Consider the following 24,412-nt stretch of genomic DNA (forward strand, 5'->3'; position numbering starts at 1 on the left):
CTCCTCTTTACCACCACCCCCACCCCCCACCCCCCCCCCCACACACACACCCCGCTTTTACTATCACCACCAAACGCTTGGGAAGAAGCTGGCTGCTCTCCACCTCAAGCACGGCGCGGCCGCCGTGGGGAAGGGGGGCTCCGCCGCCCAGCCCTCCCCCTCTGCCCTCCCACCGCATTCACTTGCAGATCCCTGCCCGCCCGCCGGAGCCCGCACCGCTCCGCGCCCGCCCCGCGCCCGCCCCGCACCTCCCCGTCCCCAGTGCGGCAGCTCCGGCGGCTCCAGCAGCCGCAGCGCCGGCGCCAGGAGCGCGTGTGCGTGTGCCCGGGTGTGTGTGAGTGTGCGTGTGAGCGCCTGCCGGGGAGGCGAGCAGGGAGGGAGGAGTTTGGCTCCCCCCTCCTTCCCTTCCCCCCCCCCCCTTTTTTTTTTTTTTTTTTATTAATCAGGAGCAGTGAATGGAAACCAATCAGCTGGAGAGCCCCCTCGGCTCGGGCTGCTGCATGCGGGAGTTAAAAAGTGCTGCTGCCCGAGCGGGAGCCCCAGTGCGCGGCGGGCGGGCTGAGCGGCGGGCCGAGGGGCAGGAGCTGCGCTGCCGCCGCGCCGACCCGGGCCAGGCTCGGCCCCGCCGTCCCTGCGTGCCGGTAAGGAGATGCGGCTTTGCGCTTCTTTGGGAACAAGTTTCAACTGTCACCAGGCTCCTGCCTCCTTCCTTTTTTTTTTAACTTCTTTTTGCCGGGCTTACTGGGAATGCTAATTAAGGGAGGGGGGGGCGGGGAGGGGGAGGGGGGCAAGCACTTATTTTGCGAAGTTGGCTTGCGGAGGGCTCCGCATCCCACCGCCACGCCGGGGAGCCCCCCCTGCGGCTCCGCGCCGTGCCCGCCGGCTCAGGGGCGTGTGGGGACCACGTTTGCTGTCATTTTCAGTCAGGCGAAAGGATGCGGCGTTTTCCTGGGAATTGTTACCGCCAGCGAGACACTTCGGTCGAGGGGAGGTGGTGAGAGAGCGAGGTGAGGGTCGTGTGTGTTTGGAAGGGAATAATAATAATAACAACAACAAAAGGAGAAGCGTGATGAATAACTAGAAAATAATAGTAATAAAATCTGTCTCGGGGTCTTCACGCTGCCTAGTTGCTGTGAAACGGATACAGGACAAACCCCTTCGGATCATGAGCAAAATCCGAGGCGAAGTGCCGAGCTGCATGTAGAGCACAGTTGAAATGAGGCGCTTCCTCAGCGAAAAAAGGGGGCAGAGGGGGCAGATCTGGGGACGCTGCAGGAATTGACAAATGTGAAATCTTTTATTTGATAAAAGAATGGGTTGGGGAGTGATGGAGGTGGTGGAAGAAAAGGGGGTAGGCGTGAAGGCGTTTTACAGGAGAGAAGTTGGATAATTGCGGAAAGAAAGTGCTGAATTCGGTTATGTTGTAAATGTTTCTAAGGAGCTGCTAACATAGTTTGTATGTCAGATAGATTGAACTACTTAGATATTCACGTGTATATGACACCTAAATGCAAACACCTAAACAGGGAATCAAATACACAGTATGTATACTATATATATGTATTCTTACTCAAAAGGTTGAGTCAAGAGATAAGCAATAACAGTAGAGGTCAATGGCAGTGGAAAGAAGTCTTGTCACTGCTGCAATAAAATCCATATTTTACAGAGAGTTAAATGCAGTACTTTGTAAGTGCAAGTGGATGGTCACCTAAGTAACTCCTGATGACATTCAAGGATCAAGAACTTTAATGACCGAAATTACTCCCAGCGCGATGGCACAGCTGCTACTTTTATACAAATCAGGAAGATGGGGCACATTTTTCCTTGTATTTGTGTATGGTGTGGGATTTTGAAGTTCTGTTCACACTGCATGGGAGATTGTGTAGCAAAAATTACTTACAGAGTGTAAGGTCAGTCCTTTCTCCAAACTTATGATTTTTCTAGTACAGCTGGAATAGAGAATAAATACAGTTGTTTCTGTTCAGGAATCTGCGATGATGGTACATACATCCTACATGGTACATGCATCCTACATGTGTACTTCATGAGCTGTGTGCATGAACATATGCGCAAGGAGAACACTACAAACAAGAGCAAGGTTATTTCTGTTCCCTTTTTTCATAGGACCATATGTAATAGCACCCTGAAAACAACATAATTCCAAGGGAATAAAATTGCTTGAACATGCAGACCTCTTTGGTTTTAATCAAAATAAACATAACTCTCCCAGTCAAGATAATGGCTTATCTCATGTATTTGCTGGGCTGAAATCTCTATTATGCAGTCAGTTCTGTGCAAAAGTGCTTGCATATTACTTAAAGCATTCTATAAAATTGATTAACATCTGTTCCTGAGCAATATAATGCTATGGGTAATGGTGCATCCCTATTCATTTCTTTTTTTCTAATTCCTGTTTAAAGACAGTAAGTTTGCATGTCACAGGAGAGTCAGGGAGGGCTTGGAGGCTTATGATCAAGATCAAGTAGATTTCTTTATCATGGATATATACAGTTTTAAAGGCCTGGCAGCAATGACACAATTGGATAGCTCCTTTAAACAGCCCAAACATGCTAATAAAGACTGCAGGGCTGAATCCCTTTTTCCTCTCCTCAGATGTTATCTGACACAGCACCAGTAAATATATAATCTCATATGCTTCTGGCTTTCAGCTGCACCATAATCTTTCTGGACATATTTCTAGTGGCTTGCAGTTGACTTTTGAGCTGGGGGAGGGAGGGGGAAAGCAGCCAGTCTTTTCAGAATAACGTAATCAGAGGCAGCAATACATATTTTATTTTTTTTCCCCCAGGGGAAATGGCATTGATTCAGTCCTGTTGTAGTCCTCTGCAATTATCCTTTGCAGCCATTTAAGGAACTGGGGTCCCCATAGGGAATTAATAGTCCCTCTAGGTATTTTAGTTTTCACACCAGTTCTTGCATACCTCCATGCCCGCACTCCAAAGATTACATTTATAGACATGGTCATAATTTTCAAACCAAGTTGTTCAGCTAGGAATATGCGTCTTAACTTCTAATTCTTCCCTCCCTCCCTCCCTGCTTTGTACAGCTCTCCCATGCAAACAGTAACCTGCCGTTCACGGCAGCCTTCCCTTTCATAAAGTTTGCATTTTGCCATCTGCTGTTTCAATAATATTTAGTTGAGAGACTTCCTTGAAAGCAAAACACACACATTAAATGTTGTGGGGTTTTTTTTTCCCCTCCTTTCTGCTGAAGATGTCAAAACTAATGCAAACTTGATAGAAGTTGTGAATATGCCTGTGTTCTCACCAGCTGAGATCCTGCCAGAGCATCTTCTCTCTACGAGCAATCCTCTACTCAAGGGCACACTGGGTTCCTTGGGCCAGGATCCTCTCTCCACTACACTATCCCCTCGGGTCTGCTACGTCATTTTTTCTTTGACTGAAGGTTTCAGCACACCGATCTGCTGCTTGTTAATAGAATCCTACAGTGTTTTGGGGTTTGGAAGGAATCGGTATTGGGGTTTCCAGTGGATGCCTGTGTGCTATGTAGTGGTCAAGCACATCTAGAGGGCAACGAGATTTATCTGTTAATACATGAAATGGTGGTCTCCATCTCTTGCTTAACTGAACTTTTTAGCATGCTGTCTGCCCTTTGTTGACTTCTTTTAAACTACCTTCCCTTTCTAGTGCAATCTTGTAGCATTATGGCTCAAGATGGGCAGGAAATTGCTTATGGATCTCCTTGGAAATGGTGGCTAATTACTAAAATGAAAGGTAGCTGAAATCTATAAAAACAAGTGGGTAGACTCCGTTGGAAACAGCAGGCCCCACTGTGATGGTGCCTCATCTTGCGTAATGGTTGCAGTTCCTCTAGTGGCTCAGCTGCAATTATACCAGAATAAAGTAGAGTCGGTTTTCAGTATCTTTTGATTATCATAAGCATGTGGGAAATGCCATTAGAGGGGCTGTACCTTGGAAGCTGGTTGTTAGGGAGACTTCTTCATTAACCCCTTAAAGACCTGGTTAGCTGCAGTAACTTCCCATTTTTTCCAAGGCTTTGCATTGTTTGGGGTTTGCTTCTTTTTTCCGAATAATTACTCAGGTTCACAACTCTCAGAAACAGGACTGATAAACTTAGTTGTGATTATCCTGACTGCCATATGGGGCCAAATTTAGGACCTTTTCAACATAAACCTTTAAAGTGAATCCCCTGTCCTGCCCATGAAGTGAACAGCTTTGTGTGCCACTGAACCAAATCTCTTCTGCTGACTCTATGCAGGATTTAACTTTTGCAGTATAAACACAGTTCTCAAGTTTAAATGTGGTCTGGCTGAAATAAAAATCCAGTGCTAGCTGGTTTGCTCATGCTGCTTGCTTAGTCATGGCAGCTCTTTCCAAGGAGACTGGAGAAACTGGGCTCTGTGAGGAGGGAGATGTTACAACATCCTGCCTTGTTTCATTTGGGATGGGGAGAGATGAGATGTTGAGGGAATGTTTAGAGTGATTAAACCCAGCTGTTATCTGTATTGCCTAACAAAAGGTACCGGGGAGATTATTAGTCCCTGTCTGAGCTTTAAAAACACTCTTGCAGGATGCATAATTAATGCAAAATATCAGCAGAAAAAAGTCATTCGCTCTGTGTTGTGAGCGACACTGCAGTGGAACTAGGTGCAGAAAGTCCTGGATAAAAGCATTTTTAAACTTTGACTACTTCTTTTCACATCCATTTGGGTTTTTCTTGCTGTAAATCTCAGCCGAAGAGCTTTTCTCTCATTCTTCCTCAGTGATTGGCTGATATCTGTTGGGAGTCCATCCAGCCTTGGGTTCCTAAGCTTCTCCAGGGCACTGCTGTGTGTCCTAACCCTGATCACCCATCAGCGGCTTTCCCTCCCCATTTCAGGCAGCATTATCCCTCCTTGCACCCGTGACCATCTCCTGTACTTAAGGTGTGGCAGGTTGCCAACCGAAGAAAGTAGGATAACTGTAGTTCAGGACTGTTTAGAGTGCTGTGAATTAATGTTACTGATTGACACAACCAGTCTTGTGGAGCTGCTCACTCCTCGAGTATTTTCCTTTCAAACCAAAGCAGAAAAGACAGTTTTTCCTGCAGCTGCAACCCCCTTAGCAGTGGCGATGAGCAATGCTGATGAGGAAGGATAACTGCGTCTTTCTGGTGAGGGGAGCCTGCGAGCCCTGCCAGGATGGAAAAGGCACGTCTGGCATGGTGTCCTTCATGAGTTATGGTGTTGGACCTCTGAAAAGGAGTTTTAAGAGAAGAAGTGATTGCTTAACTGTGACAATGCCAGAGCACTTAATAGAACTGTGCTGAAACATCCAAGATTACACTGATACCACATTGTCTTTCTTCACACCCAGCCACAAGACACCCTCTCCATGCTCTTTTCTCTTTGCCAGGCACACAGACAAAAGAGCATATACATTTCCATCTGGTCACATTCAGGAACAGTGCCAACCTTGCTATGTTTTAAGTAACCTGTTCAATAATGGCTTTATTCTGGCATTGCGGGCAAATGCTTTATGGATTAATTAGCATTTCTTGTCAGGATATACATATGTATTTATATATAGTCAGAAAGTGCTTAGTTCTAGCCAGAATGTGACTATTAGATTTGGTTTGCAACATAAATACCCGTCATAACCCCTCAGCTCTTCCCACAGAAGAGAGCACTTTATGAATGAGATCGGCCCTGTACTATCTGGGTACCTTAATTCCTCTCAGCTAAACTAATTCCATTATCTTGCTGTAATGTTTACAGCTGCCTGCGAGATAATAGGTAGTGTATCCTTCCAGCATTCCCACTTTCTCATCTAATCACAGAGCCAGGGCAGGAGGACCTGGGAGAAGGGTCAGCAGGAATTGAAAATTAGCACAGAAATGAAGCACTAGTTGGGTTTCCCCAGGTACTGCAGGTGCATGCTTGCCTGGGTGTGAGGGCCTGCTCCCTAACTGCTGCATTTCAGTTGTCAGTTAATAGCTCCTATAAGCACAAAGGCTGCTTAATCAACACGATCATTAGTGTGTAGCTCCGCTTTGGTGTGAAGGGTAAAGCCAAACTCAAAGGAAATACTTGCCTCTGACGGTAACTCCTCTTTGTGTTCTTGGAGGTCATGGCATACAGACCTGTCCCGTGTGTGAGGCAGCGGGGTGGTGAGAGAACCACGTGTGCCTGTGGGTCCCAGCTGGGGCACCGACACCGTGCAGCATGGGGGACAGCCTCTGTACTGGCGTTCTCTAAGTGAGAGGGCTTTCCCTTGGGTGAAGGATATCCATGTGTCTTCCTCCCTCATTTCCCCCAGTTCCCACACATTAACAAGAATAATTAAAAGCACGGTTGCTTCTAGTTTTGCCCTAAGCATTCAGGTGAAATCTGTCTCCTCGCTGAATTGATTCTCTTTGAGTACCTGGTAGTTTGTAACTTTAGGGTGTCATTAGTTTGGCAATCATTATTTGACAAAAGCATCTTCATGGACAAAAAGAAAATGAAATAGCTTATAGTATCCTGCGAAAAAAAAATAAAATACAACCACACAAAACCCCACAAAAAAACCCCCACTATCATTGTGAGTGAGGTGCACTGTGGACATTTGGGAGCCCTGCTTCAAGTAAGGAACAAGGCATAGCTGATTGACATGAGACCTTCACTCAAAAGCTGTTCAAGTATTCCACAATGTCTAAAAAATATGTCTTCACCGCATCCCCCCCCCTGTGAGACTGGCCTGTATAATTGGCCTTGTTTTACAGCAGGGGGAAGCGAATCACAACGGAGGTGAGTGACTTGCCCAAGGTCACACAAGGAGGCCGTAGCACAGCAGGGATGCTGAACCAGGATCTTACAGCAAGTACAGCTTGCAGTCAACCCTCCTGCCTCTCCGCTGCTCACTTGTGTTGTTGGAGCTGATCAAAGAACGGATGGGGGAAAAAAAATCAGATTTGGGTCTCTTTTTTCATCCAAAAGCAAGCCAATTATTTTTCTCAAGGACTTCTTGCAGTCACTTTGACACTCTTTGCCCAAAGGATTTTCTGGATGCTTTTTGCTTGTTTGTTGAGCCACATTCTGCGTGGAGGGGAACGGGGAGGCTGGGTAGCTCCGGAGCCATCTGGGACAAGACTGAATATCTTATTCCCAGGAGAAAGGAATCTGAGCTGTCCCCAAGCAAGGTGGCAATGACCTTCCTCTCTGCGTTGGCCCAGTTGGACTGCCCAAAGAGGTTCTTTACCATTCCCTGCCATGTCTATTCCCACCTACTTACGCCTGTGGGAGAGAAGGGGATAAAAAAAAGTCTCATAAAAGGCTGCCTTTTCTTCACGCTGCTGCCCATCATTTAGGGCAGCCAGAGGTCACACCACGCTCTTGTTCTCGTCCATTCCTGTATGAATTAATTTCAAAGCACCACTGTTTTGTTTCTTGAATGAGAACATGACGTACACCAATACCCCTGCAATGGGTATTGATCCTGGTATAAATAAACAGAGAGAGTAGAAAAAGACACATTAAAAAGACTTATTAAATTTACAAGTTATATGACAGGCTTAGATCCAAGTAGTACCAGGTTCTGAGCTGTGTGCCACCTACTGTGCCCTAATGCTTTTGGAACTGGCCTCACAAACTGATGGCCACTACAAGAATTCAAGAGGGCCTGTTTCCTCATTTTCAGTGCGAAGAGTGCTCTGGCAGATCACAGAGCAGGAATATATAGAGTTAGAATCCCTTTCAGGGAGCAAATTCCTTTTGTGAAATTGGTACTCAATTTAGCTGTCACTGCTGAAAGGGAAAAAGATGCAGAAACAACTTTTAAGTCCACCAGCCACATCCCTTTAAGCAATTCGTGGTGTGCCAACCAGTTTTATAAAACTCTGTATTTCATCTAAACTCCATTTAAGTTTAAATAATATGAATGCCCTGCTATGGTATTTCCCTTCTCACTGCTGATAAATTACCAAGTTATTTCTGCTATAAACAAAGCAGTGTTCTTCTCTCTCTCTGCCTTATCGTACCTGGTCCCAGAGCAGTTTACTTTTAAATATACCAATAAACTGCACTGAAGTCCACAAGACTGTTTGAATACTTAAGTGCCTTCCTGGATCAAGATGTCAGGATCTTGTAATGGTTTACAACTTTGCAATTATTTCCATGGTGACCAAACTATGACCTCCAAAAATTTGTATACTTGGTCTCCCTAAATAGTAGACTAGGAAAAGTGGGAATGAAAAAAAGGAATAATCATCATTTCCCACTGAAGCCCCTAGCTCATTTACACAGCATGGAAGTGGATTCTCTGCTGTCCTGCTCCCATTAGCAGCTGGGGACAGTTGCAGTGGGGATGCAGAGGACTGGACTGAGATTGTCACTGGCTGGCTGGGTCTGCTGGAATATAGCAGGAGCATCTTTCCTTTGTGCGAGTGTCGCTGTGCATTAAATCTCTAAAGCCAGTTCTTAGCTCAGATTCTTCCTTCTGGTGCCTGTGTCTTCAGGTCATCTGCACTTAAGAGGAAGCAGCGCATAAGCATCTGAGGGAAAAAGCTGGCCCAGTGTATCTTAGTTATTAATATTTACAGCCATCAGCACAATTCTGCAGACAATCTAATCTCAAGCAGCTTTGAAATTCAGTGCTTTTCAGTGCAGCGTTTCCCATCAGAAACAGAAATGTGCACTCTGATTTGCAGAAAGGATTTCTCTTCTTGGAAAAAACCCAACAAAACAACACAAAAACAGGCTGCCACTTTTCTCAGTACAGAATTTATATTGTTATTAAATTAAATGTATTAACATATTGTAACATGTTAGGGTGCCTTTTGCGGGATTTCTGAAGCAGCTCCTCATTAATCTACTGTATTTCATTTGTCAGATGACTCAAAGATACTTGATACCACAGTTACTTTAAGGTATGACAGTTTTCCTTAGCAACAGGTTGTAATTTCAACCAGGCTGGCAAATGAGAGGTCAGAAGCTGGTTGCCACAAATCTAGGAGGTTAAAATACACTGTACATCCTTGTTTCCTGTTGCAATACCATCCTGAATCCTGGATGCAGAAGTAAGTACTGGGGTTACTCAGGAACAAACAGGTTTTGTCCTCTTGGAATTGCTCATTTAATATTACATATACTTTGTGTTTATTACAGAGGTATTTATATTTGGTCAAACTGGCATTAAAGCCAGCCTTCCTGTGATGCAGGCACCTCAGGTGCAGATTTAGTTTCGAGCCCTGACCTGAGCAAGTATCTATTACATCTCAGAGGCTGTGGGTCACTGTGGGGTGGAACTGCTGGAGCAGTGGTGCTGGCAGGGAGGAGGTTAGCAACAGTCATCCTGACATGGGCAGGCATCCCAGCCTCAGGAGGCAGCCAGAACACTTAGTTCTGGGTGAACTTAGCAAAGGTGAGCACATAGACTAGATAGCTACCAGTAATCACTGCTTCAGTAAGTGTTTGACTGGGGCCAGGTTGGTGCAATCAAAATGACCAGAGGTCTTTTGTTAAGTCCCAAACTTAGTGTGCTTGGCTACTACATGAAAGAAAGTACTAGATTATGGCAGTGGCAGCAGTTTCCAGCTCTAGGAATGGTGGGGTGAGCACAAATAGGAGATAATAAGCCAGCTGGTGCTTCAAGTCCCGTTCTTAACTTCCTTCAAAGATAATGTGGCTGAAGGCTTATGTATATATATATATATATTTAATATACACTACTGAATGCAGTGCGGGACTCATGGTTATCCCAGCTTTATTTATGGGATGTGCTGTATAAAGGGTAATGAGGACCTAAAGGGGGCTTATGAGAAAGGTGGGGACAGACTTTTTGGTAGGGCCTGTAGCGATGGGACAAAGGCTAATGGTTTTAAACTAAAAGAGGGAAGATTTAGATCAGGTATTAGGAAGAAATTCTTTACTGTGAGGGAGGTGAGCCACTGGAGCAGGCTGCCCAGAGAAGCTGTGGCTGCCCCATCCCTGGAAGTGCTCAAGGCCAGGCTGGATGGGGCTTTGAGCAGCCTGGTCTAGTGGAAGGTGTCCCTGCCCATGGCAGGGGGGTTGGAACTAGATGATCTTTAAGGTCCCTTCCAACCCAAACCATTCTGTGATTCTATGTTTTCAGGCATCATACAGCTTCCTATGGTCTCCTTCCCTTACACACTTGTCTTCTTCCATTGAACTGTTTCATTTTCATCTGTTGTTTCATAGGGTAACAATCCTTTGCCTAGCTTTGTGGATGTTAGAATCATAGAATCATCTAAGGTTGGAAAAGACCTTTAAGATTGAGTCCAACTGTTAATCTAACACTGCCAAGTCCAACACTAAACTATGTCCCTAAGCACAATGTTGCCTCTGGGAAGACAAGATATGCCAGGAAGCCAAAAGTTCAGTAGACATCAGTGTGTTGGAAGTAGGTCTTTGTCCTCACAGGGTGCGGCACAGGGCTGGATGAGCTTGCTTTGCACTTGCTGTTTCACCCTTGACTCCAACTGCCCGAACAGAGCAAAGAGACCAAGTAAGATTCAGCTGCAAGCTGGGATAGATGAATTATTGTAAATAACTGAGCTGAGCCATTAGAAATAAGTTGCTAATGTAAGCAAGATTAACTTGATGTGCTGCCTGAAATGAGATATTAGAGATGATAGGGGAGAGAGAGAAAACTTTTCATTTAGATGGAAACAGGACTGATTAATTAAGCAGTAACGAACAAGGAGCCTTGCCTTGAATTGATATGAGGCTTGCAGTGCTAATTTAACACAAAGTACAGCTCCCAATTTGTTATTAAATTAAAATGGCTTTTAAAATTGTTTACTTTTTTTTTTCCTTATCTGCTTCTGTGTGGCAAAATGATTATTCTGGCTAGTTACAGAAACCAATCAGAGCAGCAGAAACTGTAGGTTGAAGAGGGGAAAGATTGTCCTGTTGTGTAATTAAGAAATATACAGTAATATCCATGACATCATGAATAAGCACTTCAAAGTAGTAAGTGTGCTCTGTATTGCATATTAAACTAACAATTAGCATGCTAACAAGCTGCTCTGGACATAGAGTGGAAAGGTGTTGCACTTTAGGAAATGACTGCTTCTTATTTTTTTTAGTCTACAGATCTGCTCACCTGACTGATAAATATTATTAAGGAGTAATAAAGAAGAAACATTTCTCGTTTTTCTTCCTTTCCCCTTTTCTTGCAATTTTCAAAGCAGTTTTAATTTGGAAGACTTTGTGGTTACCCCATACAAGGGAGCTTTTGCTATCCCACATCAAAGTATATGATGGAAATGTGGGACATTGTGTCTGATAGACAAATGCTGTAGAACAACAGGGAAAATAACCTTATAGTGATATTGCTTTCTTAGCCTCAAACAAGTTTTGCTCTTGACAGGAAGGATTCTATGTAATTTATTATAGGAAAGCTCAACAGTAGCAATTTGTCATGCATTGTGATGTAATTTGATGGGTTCATTTCTTAAATGAATTATGGATTATGGATTACCTCTGTATATCAACAACAGAGCTGTATCTTTTATGTAAATATTCCCTCAACTTTTCCTTCCTCTTCCAATCCATTTCCCGTCATACAGAGATGACTTTTCTCACATCTAATCTTTCTACTAATAAGGTGTTTAATAATTTAGCAGCCTAAAAAATGAGCATATTTCAAAGGAGTTGGTATCAATGGTAGTGTAAGAGCCTCAGGCTACAAAAATGTGGATGAGGCTACCAAAGTTTTAGAGTCAGGATCCCAACTGTCTTTCTGCTTCAGGCAGCTATTTTATTAAAGTTGGTATTAAACAACACCGCCTAAGGTCTGATTAACAATTTATGACTTCCTAAGAAGGATTAGCAGCAGCTTATCATTTTTATATTTAAATCTTAATTTGCATCTAAGAGAAACCATACCCAGGTTTATATTTTCATTGTCTATTATTTTTATTATTACTGTTGCTGGCTCTGAAACATTGCTTATGTGAACATTGCAGGCACCAGTTTGTTGTACTGATGTTTTAGTACCTCGTCCCCTTGCATGCGTCAGAGGGAAAACTGGCCTCTTGTGTCATGCAGTGGGCTTGATCCTGCAAAACGATGGCTTTTGTCTCTTGCAGGGCTCAGTTGCTTTTCACTGTCCCTGAAGTCCATTGGGATGGATGGTGATCAGCACTTGGCAGAGTCAGGCTGAGATCTGCAGGTCCAGGAACCGAAGGCTGTGCAGCTAACATTACTTTAGAAAATGAAATCGAAATGTACATGACCAGGGCTTGCCTGATGTACCTTCCCAGAGAGGAATTTTCCTTTTTGACATTTACTTTGTACAAGTAGTCACATCTATGTATCAGTGATGCTTTTCTATAAGTCTCCCAGCCCTGCTTATTAGGTTACTGCTGGGCAGTCTCTAGTAGGAGAGGAGGCAGGGGGTTGATCCTGCTGCTATATTCTAGGAAGCAACAGCGGGAGTTGTTGCTTTTTCGCTATTGCAGAGGCAGCCCAGGAAGGAGAGTGCTACCAGGTGGCAAGGGGGTGGGGAGTAGATAACAGCAGATCTGCTGGCCTAACTTTGCTCACTTTTCTGAGTATAACACCAGGCCAAAGACATGGAAATTAGTGGAACAGAGTGGAATTTAACTCACTTCTGGCAAAGCTATTTTTTATTTTTGTTAATATTTTTTTTACATTTAAATGTAAAATAATGACAGTGGTCTGTTCTGTTACCAATTTTCAAATTGACCTAATGCCCCTCCTTGACTTTGTCTTCTCCAAATTCAACAGCTTTAGAGAAGTGTAAACCATATTTTCTTTTTTTTTCCCCTGTGTATTTCCATTTCTGATACTCTTCAGTGGATTTAACACTCATTTCACCAAGGGCTGGATGTGGTGGTCATAGCCTGTAGAGATAAGGGAAGAGATTGTCAGTTAGGGGCTATGAGCTCCACTGGCTCGCAGCAAGGGAGATGCTGTTTGTCTTCTTGAGCTTCTCTAGTCAGTAAGACAGTAAAAGGCTCAAAAGAAATGCTGATATTTAAGCATCTTCAGTGCTTTATTTGAACTCTCAACATCTCCATGGCTTTTCTTTTAATCAATAGCTTAGTTTTTGTCTTGGACTCAAGGGCTTTAAGTTTTAAAATACTAGAGCCATAATCTGAACGCTGCTGGTTCTTCAAAGCAAAACCAAACATTAACATATTCAGAGGAAGGCTCATCTTCCTAGCTTTTCAGGACATGATAAACTCAATTTTAGTTTTAGGGCTGCATCCATATTTCAAGGATCTGCTGTTAGAAATACTCTGAGAACTGCGATCAGAATATTTTCTTGTGGCACTTGCATTCATGTGCCTGTGGGCCATTACTGTCAGTGGGATTTAAGAAAATGCTCAAAAGATTGTGATGAATCAGGGACTGAGCAGTACCTGCGAGGAATAAGGCCTATAGATTTGGGATTAGCAACATTTCAAGGTTTCTAACTTATTCTTCAGTTCAGACTGAAATTTTATCTCGTCACATTCTCAGCCAAAAGAGGACAAATTAATATTATTCCATTGACTTCCAGGGAGCTGTAATGGTAAGCATGAGCTGAAAAACTGGACCAAGCGAGCAGAAGAAAATGCATGAATAAATTATCAACAGTGGGCTTGCCCAGGAACTGAGAGCAGTCAGCTCCCCCCGCTTTCTTCTCCCTTCCCCATTAAAAAATCCTCAGCCATGTAGCCAGAGAGCAGGAATGATATCATGGGACTTCTGTGGCCAGTGACACAGCAAACAACAGTGTAAGCAAATAGTTCATACTTAATCTGTGTGATGAATTATTTATTGAAACTATTCTACAGCAACATATTGTTATTTATTTGTATTAAATTAGTGCCCATAGGTCCTAATTGCATGAAATGGGGCTCTAACCTAATAGAGTCCCAGCTGGCAAGTGTGTTCAGAGAAATCAGTCTTGACTGCAGGATTATTTAACCAAAATGTGGCTAACTTCGCAGGAAATCATATTAGAAGAGAGTGATTAACTGACTTCTACCCTGTAATAGATATGTAAGTTAAACATGTCAGCTATGCTTTTGTCCAATTAAAGTACACCTATTAAAAAAAAAAATAGCTGAATGCCTACTGTATTCTGATTCATTGTGCTGCCACTGGAATGATTCTAGTCTTCTGTGTACAAGATTTTCAGGTATGGTCAATGTAAATTGCAATCACAATTATGGCTTCTGGGTTTCCTTAAATAAATCAGAAATGAAAAAAAAAAAAAAAAAATCAACCATGTAGGTCTGTCCGTAGCACACAATATCTTATGTGGAGGAACAACAAGTTATTAGGTCTAACATAAGGATATCACAATTCTTTGAAGAAAGTAAGAGAAAGAACTAGGGAATAAAAAGTGAGGTACAGAACGTTTGCTGGGAGCTCCTGGAGGTCCCTGGAGACAGTGATATGTGCCTTCAGTGGTCTTCAGGATAAATTCTGCCCTCGGTGTCACACATTTCCACAGTTCCACTGTATTTGTGGGTAGGACCGTTGCCAGGAACATGGCCTCTTCTTTGCTTTGTTTTTCATTTTATCCTATTCTGTAACTGCACAGTTTGAACTATGCACTAACTAGCGCCTAGTTATATATAAGCTGTTCAGCCTTGGTCAATAGGTATTTTATGGTAATCGCAAGTTGCTTTCTGCAGCAAAGATAACAGAGTTTGGTGGGAGGTGTTGGCTTTGTTCCACATGAGTCTGCAACAGAATGGCACAGTTTGCAGATAAGGACATGATGTATGCATCAGAAGAACTGCTAGATGAAAAAAAAAAAAATCTACCTGGTTTGTACACATCTCTCAACCTCTGCTTTTGGATACTGATTACTAATCAAATTCCACGACACACCAGTGCACTAAAATTTTCTCATGTGAACATCGTTTCCAGGAGAACATGTGGATGTCAGCTTGCAGTGGAGTGTCAGCTGGCCTGAACCCAAACTATAAAGTCAAATACCTTGACACAATGAAGGTGTTTGGAGACTGAAATGAGGTTCATGTTGTGCAAGTGGCCTCATCTTAACAAGACAGAATGAGTGAAAAGCATAAAGTTGTTATCTCTTAATATCTGCTCCTGCCTTATTTCATGAATCTTTGCAGAATCAGCAGACACCCAGCCCTGCATCCACATACCCCAGTTTTAAATGGGTTACTGGTACCCAGCTCTGCGCTTTCCAGCTCAAGTCTTTCTGCTGCTTCAACCCAGCTCTGAAATGTGTCCCTCCAGGTTAGCTTGCATAAACATAAACCCCCACATTAGCATTGCAAGCAGCCATTGCCCTCAAAAGCCAGTAGTTTGTCTGTACTCAGTGCATGTTTGCCATCTGCTAATGCATTAAAACAAGGAGAGAAAAAAAAAAAAAAAGGGAATCTGGGCCAAGTCCTTAATTGGAGTAAATCCATGTGCAAATAGTAACTTTAAGGAACTGTCATCACCTTTACCAGCTGGTGAATGAGTCTCTGTGACTGCAAAGCAGAGGATGCTTTGGAGCATTTGGGCTATGCATTGGTTCTGCCTGACTGAAAGGATGCCAAAGGGAAGGAGTATGTATTCACAGAGGCAGCCTTCTGGTTGTTGTCTGCTGGGCAGAACAGTGTGTATGCCCACACATTGCATGCCTTCTGCACCTCTGGCTGCTTGGCTCTAGTCACAACTCGCATACCTTGTAATATGAACACTCAGCTTTGCTTTCTCAGTTCTAACCCTTCTCATGCAAACTCAGAAGCATGGACACTGTGCCAAAAATAGGAAGCTGAACCCTAGCTCCTGCAGAAATGATCTCTTTAAAAGCCATAAGCAAAGAGGAAAAAGGATGTGGAATGATCCCACACCAGAAAGAGTATTTTGGTTGTCTGTGGAATTTCTCCTCTGTCAGAAAAACAAACAAAAACCTCACAACCTTAAAAGATTACAAGAACAACCCCAATTCTTTTTGACAAAGGAGTGAGCATTTTAACCCAACTCCTGCTCAGGATGAGTAGTGTGTGACAGCCTGGCTTGTGCTACATATTTACTATTCAGGCCATTGGCACTGGAAAAAATACAGGACTGTCAAGGAAAGAAATGTAGAATGGTGAGAATTTATAAAGAATATGATTGTATTTTACTTCTAAAATTCTATTTTCAAAAAGAAAGAGCGACTCACAATACGGTAGATTGGTAAATGCCTCTGGGGGAGAGCTATCCGGGAATAGAACAGAACACACTACAAAAACAGTAAACTAGCGCTACTTGGGCAAGGTAGTTCAGTAAGAGGGTTTAAAAGGCCTCACAAGAGGAATTTCGCATCTTTACTTCGTGGCTCACCCTCACACTCTTGTCTCTTTCAATAAACCATTACTCTGCTGTTGAGAGTACCTGGCTTGCTGGCTGGTATTGCACATCTTTTGGTACGTTGGTACCAACATAGCTGGTATTCGTCAGGGGATTGGTAAGCAGAGGGGTTTTTGAAAGCCCTCTGCCTTCAAGGCCCCTACTCAGACCCTAGCTAGAACAGATGCCAGTAGTCGAAAGCACCATTAGTACCACCTAATGGCTCTTCAGGAAGCAAAATGAGTATTGCCATTCCCTTTCATACAGAAAAAAATAAGTAGCGGTAGGTTGTATTAATATCTGCATGTATCATCAACAGATGTATCAACATCATCTGTTGAGTGAAGCAGTAGCAGAAGTGACACAGAGGACAGCACTAGAAAATGAGCTGTTGGCTCCTTGGCAAGATGGGCTGAAGAAACTCTCATTGCTGCTGTTTATCCCTTATCTGTTCTGTGGACAAATAAAAGCCTTCAGCCTCTGCAGCTGCGAGTGTCTACACTACAGAAACATTGCATCAGTACAGAGATGAAAAAAAAACCACAACCAAACCCTCATTCCAAGGTAGCTGATTTGCAGTGGAGGCAGGCACGGGAAGGATTCCTGTATTTTTGGGGCCCCGAGTTACTCAAAGAGCCCATATCCTGTGTTTTCTCATATCTGCAGAGACAGGACAACTACAGACAGGGAAGTCTCCTATCTCAGGGTGGAATTCACTTTTCTCACACTCTAGTCATGCAGTGAAAGACCTGCAGTGAATATACCTGATACATTTAGGCCACATTTTTAAATCTTAAAACTTTGACTTGCAGTATCTCCTGCCATGGAGGGGCAACAGGAAAGGGTAGATGAGTGGATTTGCTTGCAGATTTGCAGTCACCCATTGGAGACTAGTTTTTAAAAAGGAATTGGATAACTCTAGGTTTAAGTGTCAGTGCCCTGCCTTTCATGAGTAATCCCTACTCATGCTGAGTTCAAATTTTTTTTGTAAAGTGCATTTTATCACTGCCTCTTAAGGTCTTTATACCCCAGAGCAGATAATTTGCAAATTTACAATGGAAAAATTATTTCACGAAGCCAGTGGTGACTCACTTGAATAGGAGCTTGCAGACTGGGACACTGGGGTTTGAACATTCTCTGAGTATCCATGCTTTGTAGATATGCCCCTTACTAGAAGCGCAAGCATGCAAAAAGAGACCATACGACATGCATTTGTAAATAAACAGATTTTGCCCTCACACAGATAGATGTATATGCATATTCATCACATGCAGACACCTTTTGCCTTCCACTTAAATCTTAGTCACACCTAAAGCTCAGCCTTAAGTTTCAATTCATCAGAAAGGCATGCACATTCATCAGTATTCTTCCAAGGGAAAAGCAAAGCACAAACAAATTAAAATTGTAATAGCTGAGGACATGATCCTGTTTTCTGTCATTTAGACTGTCTGGTCAAAGGACAGGACCTACATGTGCTCTTATTTGCATTGGATTATTGGTCTTCCCTCTCCACCAGAGATCCTGGAAACATTTTCAGTGGAATTCTGTGAGTTTGAGAGGTTTAGATTTTAGTGAAATTATTCTCAGCTTATGTGACTAGTAGCAATGAATCAGGCCCTTATATTTTAGGGTTTTGGTGGTGTTTATTTCATCTTGAAATTCACTGCTGATGTGATTCTTTGTTGCCCACTCTTAGCATTCATTTTACTTAAAGTGCTGACCTGTTAAGGTAAAAATGTTGTTATACAGGGATTTTAATTAGCACTGAAAAGTAAAATTCCTAGATTTTGTACATAAAAAAAGCCTTGAAAACGTGAAGTCTATCAAGGGGGAAAAATATAAAAAACTCTAATCTTTTAGGTCAGTCCAACTTATGATTTATTTGGAGACTTGGAGTTGGCAATACAGTTAATTTAATTGCAATAATTTATTACTTTCTTTCTAACTAATAGCTTATTACATTACGGGCAATCTTATCTCTCAGCTCTCTGGAGCAAGGCAGGTTTCAGGACTCCATCTCTCTGTTCCTGTGGTCTCACTGGCTCGCCCAGGTACAGTCTGGACAAGACACGCATATGCCTTCATCACAAGTGGCTAAATAAAATGGAAATGTATCAAGTGAAGGTGATTGCTGATGGCTGTAACACTTAACACACTCATGTTCCTCTGTGTCCAAGTGCTTTGCAAGTAGGAACTAATTACGATGTGTTCAGTAATAATGGTATGTTCAGGGAGATGCTAAGTTGTGTCCTTGCTGCGATAAACTGCTGTGCTGGGATAGGAAATCACTAGATTACAAAATAGAAGGACGCAGCTTTAGGGTAATCCTTCTGTAACCTCATGCACCCAGGTCCTTCACTGGAGATATGCACACATCTAGACTTCTGCACAAACACCTACTCTTCTTTCCAGGAGACATTTATACTTTGCCTGCATTGCTTTTGCTTCGGCTGTACCTGTGCAAAGGGGCTGCAGGGCTATAGGAACTTTTGCCTTTGTGTGTTCGTGATAGGACACCAAAGAAGGGCTGGTAAAACACCTTTTAACTGCCACGGGTTTAAGGAAAGCTGAGTAACCCCTAAAGCATTTTCAGTTACATAATGCAGAGCAAGAGAGAAAAAAAACATCCCCTCTTTGCTGCTCTGCTCATACTGCTGTAGCAGAGTCATCTTGTGTTTTTCCTTGAAGTATGTGATGTCACAAAAAAATAATTACTTGAGCAAATTGTAATATTAACCCAATCATAGCTGCAGGTAATAGATAATCTTCTTTATTTTGTGGGAGAAAAGATAGCTTGTTTTAAAAACTTACTCAAAAACATGCCCCGTTTTTTATGAGGTGTCTAACAATAAAGAAAAGGAAAAAGCATTATCCATGGATTTTCTCATTTGCCTTATTTGTAGAAAAACTTTCAAGGGATAATTCACATTTCCACGGCCTCTTGTTTATTAACTTCAGCAGATAACCCTTTTCAGGAGTTAAGTGTGCTGCATGGAAGAGGTGGTGTCAGATGCTCCCTAAGAGGCAGCTAAATTGCAGGGTTGTGCTTTGTCTGCTGAACTGACCTCCCGCCAGGCTCCGGGGGCTGCCCCGGAGCTGCCCCTCGGGGGTGCCAGGACATGGGGATACAATTGATGTTGCCCGCCAGGGAACGACCGGGTCATTCTGGATGAGAGGGAACTATCAACCAGCAAATTTTTAGGCATTAAATGAACTTTGGAAACGAGCAGCACGTTCTGTTGATTTGGCCAAGCTCCAAAAAATGTGAAGTTCATGGCATTTCTGGGCTCACCCATCACACATCACTGATGGCAGTTTTGCTTTTTTTTGTAACAAACGGTGCATAGGTGAACTTCCCTCTCCACGGGTGCTTCAGGAATAGAAGTTCTTAAAAAAATATACAGCCACTAAATGGCAGTGGTGGATACCCTAGTTACTGGCAATGTTCAGGGTTATGGAAGAGTACCCACCTCCTGGCCAACTTTAGTTTCTTGACATTAAAAATTTATACTGAAGTACCAGCCCTGTAAAATCCATTGATTACTTGTTCTAATGCAAGAGAGAAGACATTTCTGGACCTCTTCAGTGTTTATAATACAGATTTAGTGAAAGTGGATGTTGCCAGTTTCATGGATAGTGAAACTCGGGTTGTATTCTTTCTGCTGGTCATTGCTTAAGTGGCATTTGATGGCAGTTTCCCTAGGCTAAGCTGCTGAACACCCTTTTCCTCCTCTCAGCTTTCTAAAAATTAAGTGTAATTCAACTCCTGTGAACATTAGCCTGCAGATAACAAGATAGCCAAAATTCCAATGGGTGCTCATTTAAAGAGGTCATTATTCTTTATAAATAAATAAAAAAAAGTTGGTCCTTTTTTATTGGCAAGGAGTATGATTACTTTTCTCATCCACCTATTCTCTGTTCAGTAAATCCTATAACAGACAAATTCTAAAAGCAATTTTTAAAGGTATTACAGCACAATTTTACAACAGATAACAGACATGCTGAAAACTTATTTTTTTTTGTTTGTTTCCCCCAAACCTTCCTGAAACTGTATCGTTTTGACCTCAGCTTTCCTGGTTAGCAAAGCACTAAAAACACAGAAGATACTAGATTATTGGCATAGTTAGCACAGACCGTGATCTATTTAACTGGAAGAAATAGTTCATTTTCTAAAATGCTGTTTTAAGAAAACAATATCAAACAGAAGGTGTTTACATTCAGAAGGCTGGGATAATGCATTTGAAAGAAAAAAAACAAAACAAAACAAAAAAAACCCCAAAAGACAGGGTCAAAAAGAAACAAAAAATCCCCAGCCATCCAAATAGACTGTGGAAAATGAGAATGATTTAAAAAAAAATCTCTGATCAAAAAAACATCTGCATGCTAATCCTGGTGTTTTCAAGTGCAACAACAGAGTTGAGGCAAACCCCCACATATTTAAGAAGAAATGTGAGAAGCAAACAAAAAAATAATGATGAATGGATTAAATACAACCAAGTCAGAAAAATTGAGAGAAAGAAACAGATTAAATCTGTGCATTCTTTCACAATGGAGCTTTTGCTGGTGTGACTGCATATTCAGCAGTGTGAATATTATAATTAGAGAATGTCAGCTCAAGCAAAATGTTTTAAAACCTTCCCATTAATAAGCAGATAAACTACTTAAAAATACTGATTATATTAGGAAAAAGGGAAGTGTTTGGGTTTTATGTTTCAGTTTCTTTCATACACTGTAACACATTTAAATAGCAGATGTCTCTTCCAAGCAGTGTTTGATAGCGGTACTGTTGATTTTGATACCGAAGTGATAAGAACATCTTTATGGAGGGTTTGGTGCTATGCTGCAGGTCCCAGAGCTCGCTGGTATCCGTGCAAGGGCTGAATCCGGCAGCAGGCAGAGATCCCACAACAGCCGCTGAGTGGTACCAGCCCTGTGCTGTGTCCTGTTAGCTAGTTGCCGCTGCCCGTCAACCGGATGGATGAGGCCAGCGGGATGGATGAGGCGAGGTGCACTGTGGTGCTGGTGTGGCAGGGCTGGGTGCTTTCCTCATCGCACTCCTGCACAGCCCTGTAGGCATACCCTTACAAGTGCTGCAAACAAAGAGCGTGGCTCTGTAGGACGGCAGGCAGCAAGCGCTGCGCAGCACTTTATCCCAGATTGGGACCGGAATGGGAGCATGTGTGAGAGAGCTCCCGAGCACTGTGAAACATGGATGCAAGATCAGTGCAAATCTCTTTCAACTCTGGAGTTTGGGAAAATTTTGACACTGAATTGCAATTAAAAGTCACTGCTTCTTTTATAATAGCAAGGCAAAGCTATCGGGGTATTGAACAAAGGACAGCTATGAATTCAAAAGAAATTTAAGCTAAAAGTAAAATTAGCTTTGGTGGTTGCAGGTTAGACAGATGAGCCCAGTCCTGCAAATACTTATGCACAGATATATTTTTAGATACATGACTACATGTGTAGTCACCTGCTTATCATTCAGAGATTGAAGGAAGATCTAATCACCACATGGCAGTGATCTTAAGGAAGATCATCATTACAATGTAGCTTAAACACATGCTTTTTTAGGTCTCTTTAAGATACTATTCCAACAGAACTCAAAAGTTGGCTGAACTCTGAAAAATAGCAGTTGAAAAATAACTGCTGATGTTTATATTCATCTTGGGCTCACAGGAAAACATTTGTCATTCAGAAACTCGCTCAGAGTTTGCTTTTTTAGCACCCAAAAGTATCAGAGCATCTTAAATTTTTTGTCAGGCTCTACCTGTGAGGCTACGGTGCACATTTTCTCCCCGTTGTGGCCAAGCTCTGTGTTGTGAGCAAGACAGTTTACCTGAGGTGTCATTACAAAGTGTGAGAAAATTGTCATCATAAATCATCCATGTGAAAATAAACACAACCTCTGGGATTGCAGGATTCCTTCCAAAATTTTTGCCTTGCTACGAAGTATCCTGTAATCTAATGCTAGGTTGCTGTCTTTTTCAGTTGCTCAAGTGCTGTTCTGCATTTCTAGGTTTCCAGAGAGTCACCATGGCAGTCAGACTGTTAACCCAACCTTGAAGACCAAACAACAGCGCAAGCAGCAGCCTGGTTATGAGTCTGTAAACATTACCTCATCCGCTTCAGAGAAATTTTAACTCTCTTCCCTGTTCAGACAATGAGATAGAAACTGCCAACTCCAAAGTCAACTGTTCAGATTCCAAAAACATTAAAGATTATAAAAAAAAAAAAAATAAAAAAAATCCAGAGTTATAAACTACACATAACCACAGCCTGGTGACATCCTGATTAGATGATTTTTGCATCATTCAAAGACAAAATGAAATACATGTCTTTTATTGTATATGTTTAACTTTGTTCTGTATACAAATCTCACCAAAAAAAGACTGAAGTTTGCAGTTTGGCAGAAGAATAGAGAGGAATGTGTTCCACTAGACCTTAGTGCAGAAGAACTGTGCAGTGCAATATGATGCACATTTAGACAAATAAAAGGCTTCACGCTTAACGGATGATATTTGAAGAGAAAAGTATTTAATAATGTCAGTTCTGAGCATGATTCTCCCTTCTCGTTCTTTCATCCAATTGTTGCCTTATCATGCTGTAGTAGTATTATGTTTTGGTATCAGAAAATTATTTACCTGACATTCACAATCTCTCGTCATTCCGCAGTCCAGTCATAACCATTTGGTCGCTAGTTCTTGCCGCATGATAGTTTTAGGCTACTTAATTGGAAATAGTTAATTGGTCCTGGTGTCTTATGGCAGAGAAAATAACGATCTTAAACTGTATTAAGCTGCCATAAATATTTCACTGCATGCTAATTTCTGTGCTTCCAGCTGAGCTATTTAAATTGCTCAGAAAAACCCTTTTCTGGTCACAGTTAAATACTTTCCTAGGAAACAGTGAGAGGAGCAGCATTGTGTGTTTTAAAATGGGTATTGGTGAAGGAGAATTTTTTTCAAAAAAACTACAAGGCCTTTCCCTTCTGTCCTTAAATTATTTGCCGATCTACATACCCCATCGAAGCACTGATTTAATTTTTTTTTTTTTTTTTTAAATGTCAGTTGACCGGGTGTGAGGGCAAGTTTAGTCTCGGGCCGGCGGCTGTCCGCAGGCCTGGAGCTCCCCCACGCGGCGGCCGGCGCCGGGGCCGGGAAGCGGGGAAGGGGGCGGGGAAGCGCGGCCGGGAAGCGGGGAAGCGGGGCCGGGAAGCGGGGCAGGGAAGCGGAGATGGGGCGGGCTTCCGTGCACCTCCTGGGAATTTTGCACAGGTCGAGCAGGAATTCTGCCCTGCCATCAAATGCAAACATATGTCGTTAAAATTGACACTGCAGCACCGTTTTCAATTACTAAAAAGCCCCACCCAAGCAACCTTCTTTTTCCCGCTGTTTCTACGGAGTCTCATTCTGCACGGTTTTCTCCGAGAGCAATGAAGAAGGGGGAACAAATTCCTCTAGGGAACAGTGTAGCCGGAGGCTGGTGGCCTGAGGAGTCATCCGTGTGGGTTGTGGCCTGTTCCAGCCGGGAGCCACGCTGGGGGCCGGCACCACAGGCCTTTGGTGTGACCCGGCGGGACTTCGAGGCCGTGTCCTTTGACAGAAGGAGGGGACACTCCATGAAGGAGGGCTGTGTCGCTCTGCCAGACACACAGGGCAAACCTAGCAAGGGCTGTAAGCACAGGCAGGGAGTGGGGGGCTAAAAATACCCTGTCCTTCCACTGAGCATTCGCAGGAGGAGGTGTTTGGCCATGGACAGAATGGCGCTGTGGAAATGGTTTACATTTTTTTTGCCACCAGCCATATGTCGCCATGCCGCTACCAGCAGTTAGCATTGATAGAGTGCAATATTCAGCGCTAAATCGCCTGGGCTTACTCAAACCAGTCTGAGCGGCTGAGGACTGCACTGGTGTAGATGTCTCTGTGTTTAGGTATGGGGGCAAAGACTTACAGCTGAGGTGCTGTGACTGGCCTTTTGGTCTGAGCCCTGCAGAGACACCTGCGTCATCTGACTACAGCTCTTGCCTGAGTCAGCTCCAGAGCCTATGTATCGGGTCAGCCTGAGCCCTCCATGAGGAGCGAGAGGGTGTTTTTGGCCCCTTTCCATCAC

General features: G+C 43.0%; 1 protein-coding gene across 1 annotated transcript in view; it reads left to right on the top strand.

The window, feature by feature from the left end:
- The first annotated feature begins 462 nt into the window (after positions 1-462).
- The window catches only part of CDH6 (cadherin 6), a 107,958-nt gene continuing 84,008 nt past the window's right edge, over positions 463-24,412 (top strand). The window contains exon 1 of the mRNA XM_037381562.1: positions 463-641. The gene's annotated coding sequence lies outside the window, so the exon portion shown is untranslated. The remainder of the gene's footprint in view (positions 642-24,412) is intronic.

The sequence above is a fragment of the Falco rusticolus genome, chromosome 3 (assembly GCF_015220075.1).
Source record: "Falco rusticolus isolate bFalRus1 chromosome 3, bFalRus1.pri, whole genome shotgun sequence".
Lineage (NCBI taxonomy): Eukaryota > Metazoa > Chordata > Aves > Falconiformes > Falconidae > Falco > Falco rusticolus.